We start from the raw sequence: 4,146 nt of genomic DNA, 5'->3' as shown, positions 1-4,146 counted from the left end.
TATCAACTTTTATTTTTTTTATTAATTTTTTTTTACAGAGGTTTTGGATTTCCATTCATTCATTGCCACAATTTTTTTATTGTTACTGATTTGTATGCAAAATTCATATACATTGGGTTTTACTGATATACATTGGGTTTCACAAATTCCTTCATTCCCACTGTATCTGATCATTCCCATACATTGTGTTTTATAAAACTAAACACCAATGAACTATGCCCGCTATTATCTTGTCTTTTCAGGCCCCCACTGGATCTTTCTTAATTCTTTAACCTACTCCCTCTGTCCACCAAACATTATGGCCCTGTAATTGGCCCCTTGCTCACCTCAATCCCGCAGCTCCTTCTCCTTTCTCATTTGGACATTTGTACAATCTTACTAGTTATCCTTCTATATTTACAGTAATAGTCTGATGCTGCATTTGTTCTTATAAAACTGTGTTCATTCACTCAGCATAGTGCTCTCTAGCCTCTAACATCTTATATGTTGTTATTGTTGTAGTGTACCATAGAGTTGGAAGTAACCCATTCCTGACTCTCCAGTGGATTTTCAGAGGCAGTTAACCTCACAGGAGGAGATTGTCAATCCTGCTCCCGCATTTTTAAAACTGTTACTCCTGAGTGATGCATGGTATTCTATTCTATGAATGTACCACAATTTATCAATCCATTTATTTGTTGATGGACATTTGAGCTGTTTCCACAATCTTGCTATTGTGAATAACACTACTATGAACATCTGTGTACAGTCTTCATTTATATTTCAGTTCTATACTTTTTGGGGCATTTTTCTAACAATAGAATAGCCGAGTCCTATGTAATGTCTATGCTCAGCTTTTTGAGGAAACACTAATCTGCCTTCCAGAGTGATTACACCATTTTTTTCCTTTATTTATATATATTCTCCTTCCACTCTGGAAGTCAGCCGGCTAAGTAGACAGGACGGCTGGCGTCTTCGTGGCAGCTACTCTTGGTGCCAGTCAGGCAAGGGAAGTTTCTGGGGTCTTTTGCCTTGTGTGTTACTGTCTTTTATGGCCTTCAAAGGTGGGTGGGTGGTCCTGACTCCTAGAATAAGGGTAATTAAGGGTGGGGTCGAGCCTGGGGAGCCTGCTCCAGGCTCTAGCTTCAAATCCAATCAGGCCCTCAGGCCAGCCTTTAATTGTTGTTGGTGAAACATTCTTCTAAGTCGAGTAACTCTGGTTTGTCCACTTGCTGTAAAGAGGTAACTCATGGTATCTGTGAAGCTGAATACTGTTACCCATGGTGGACAGTGTTTGGTGAAGCTCCCTGATCAAAACAAGCTTGGAAGCAGGAGAGAGGCATCCACTTCAAAAAAAGCTTGCCTCTGGAAATCCTATGAACCTGGAGAAAGGACGAAAGTTATACAGGAAGTGTCCAGGACTTTGTTCATAGGGTCGTTATGAGTCGCGTGCGACTCAATGGCCCTTAACAGCAAACAACAATAATTATTTTTTATTATTAATTTTAATGAAAATTTGCAGAGACTTTGGATTTCCATTCTTTCATTGTCACACTTTTCTCACTGCCCACTCCTTCCCCCCCCCCGATCGTTCTTCTCTTTGAAAAAGAAAAGAAAAATTCCTTCATTGTTATACAATCCTTCCCCCCAAGTCCAATCCACTATACAGCCTTTGATCTAGACTCCCGTTATGACAATAATACCTAATCATATATCCCCTTTAAACAGTTTTCTCCCTCATCTGTTTCAATACATTGAATACATTTCAATGCATTATTTATCCCATTTTTCTCAACCTCAATGTCAGTCCTGTTTTACAACAGTGGCACTATGCAGTGTAAGTCCTTTTGTGACTGAGATATTTCACTCAGCATATTTCACAACACAACCAAAAGTATATGAGAGTTCCAATCATTTATTGCTTGCTCTCCTGTAAAATTTTGCCACTGGAGGGGAAGGCCCTCTATGAGGTGGATTGATTCACTGACTGGGGTAATCAGGATGGGAGTGTCAGAGACAGTGCGATTGGCACAGGACAGAGGAGAGTTTAGGGCTGTTGTAGATAGGGTTGCTATGAGTCGCAAGTGACTGAACAGCACATAACAACAACAAAAACAACAACAACACTCAGCTGTGTTGTTAGAGCAGAACACTGAATATCCCACATATGGCCAAGAGAATGAACTGATATGTCTCAGAGAGGGTGCAGTCAGAGTGCTCTTTGGAGGCAAGACATAATTTAGGCACGTTGCTAGCAGGGACTATTCCTTGGATAAGAACATGATGCTGGTAAGGTGGAGGGTCAGCAAAGGAGAGAAAGACTCTCAACTAGACAAATTGACACAGGGACTGCTGCAATGGGCTCTTGTGTGTCAGGATGTATGAGGAAGGCACAGGATAAAACGGTTCAGATCTTTTGTTCATAGTGTTGTGATGAGTTGTACTTGACAACAATTAACAACAACTCACATTGTGTATATTAGCAGCTTTCTGACAGTAATTTTGAACATTTCTGTCTGCTAGCAATCTGAATGTCTTCCTCCGTGAAAAGTCTTTCCATGTCTTTTGTTCATTTTGTAATTGGATTATTAGTTTTATCCTTGTGAAGACCCTATAGTATTCTAGAAACTTTCATTATGAGACTTTTGTATGAGATGTCATTGCCAAAAGTTTTTCGTAGTCAGTAAGTTTCATTTTCACAATATTGGAAAAATTGTTTTTATACACACAGGGATTTAATCTTTAGAAGACCCCATTCATAGATGTTATCTTTTCTTGGTTATACATTTCTGACTGTTTTGCCAGCCTATTTATACCATAGGCTAGGGCTTCTAAGTTTGGTTCCATTTTGTCTCTTATAATCATTATGGTTCAGGGCTTTATCTCTAGGTCTCTGGTTCAATATGAGTTTATTTTTGTGTGTGGTGTGAAATGTGGATCCTGCTTCAGCTTTATACAAGTAGAAGTCCAGTTTCACCAGCATCATTTGTTGAAGAGCTTGTCACTTCCCCATTTGATAGATTTTTGTTTCCTTTCCCATTACCAGCTGATTGTAGGTAGATGGGTTAATTTCTAGGTTTTTTATTCTGCTCCATTGGCCTAAGCATCTGTCATTGTACCAGTACCATGCTGTTTCTATTATTATGGCTGTATTTTAAGATCAACGAGTATGCCTTCCACTTCATTTTTGGTTTTTAGAAGAGTTTTGTTAGTCTCCCTTACCAAATGAACTCACCAATTGTCTTTTCTGTCTATTTGAAAAATTAATTTAGTATTGTTATTGTTGTAGTTTGGTGCCATCGAGTCGTAGATGACTCATAGCAACCCTATGAACTAACAGCCTGAGCACTGTTTGTACATAGAGTTTCCAGAGGCAAGCCATTTCGGAAGTGGATGCCGCTCCTGCTTCCAGGGTTGTTTTAGTCGGGAAGCTCCAGCCAACACTGTCCACCATGGGTACCTATTACCACGATTGGCACATCACTGTCACAGGCTTCAGCATCACAAGAGTTACCTCTGTACAGCAATGCACAGACCAGTGCTATACCACCTAGAAGAATGTTTGACAGGAAAACAATTTGAACTGGGCTGAGGGCCGCAGTTTTGAGGACCCTTTGGGTTTAAGGCCTCCTCCTGGCTCAAACCGTAGGCCAAGCCTGGCTTGCCTCACTCCTGGGGACAGAGCAAACCTGTACTTCAAACACATGCCAGGAAAAGCACTCGACTCCAAAAGCTTGCCACGATTGCTGCACTCAGACCACCATGCTCCTTCTGGCAAGGAGAACGTCCCGAGACCCTAGGAAGAGCCAACCAGATTGCATTAAACATGTAGATTGCTTTTGGTAGGATTCTCATTTTCACTAGATTGAGCCTTTCTATCCATGAGTCGCTATGAGTCGCAAACGACTTGACGGCACATAACAACAACAACAATCCATGAATAGGGAATATTTTTCCTTTTATTTTGGTTTCTGATTTTTTCCCACAATACTGTTTTGTAATTTTCTTAACAAAGGTCTTTTGAGTGTTCAATATGGTTTATTCTCAAATATCTCAGTTTGTGCTTGGCTATTGTAAATGGTATTACTTTTTTAGTTTCGTTTTCTGTGTTTTCTTTGTTACTGTAGAGGAATCCACTCATTTTTTATATTGATTTTATATCTTACC

The sequence above is a fragment of the Elephantulus edwardii genome, unplaced genomic scaffold (genome assembly GCF_000299155.1).
Source record: "Elephantulus edwardii isolate Elephantulus edwardi_28Jun2011 unplaced genomic scaffold, EleEdw1.0 scaffold00008, whole genome shotgun sequence".
In the NCBI taxonomy this organism is placed as follows: domain Eukaryota; kingdom Metazoa; phylum Chordata; class Mammalia; order Macroscelidea; family Macroscelididae; genus Elephantulus; species Elephantulus edwardii.
This window is presented reverse-complemented; position numbering follows the sequence as displayed.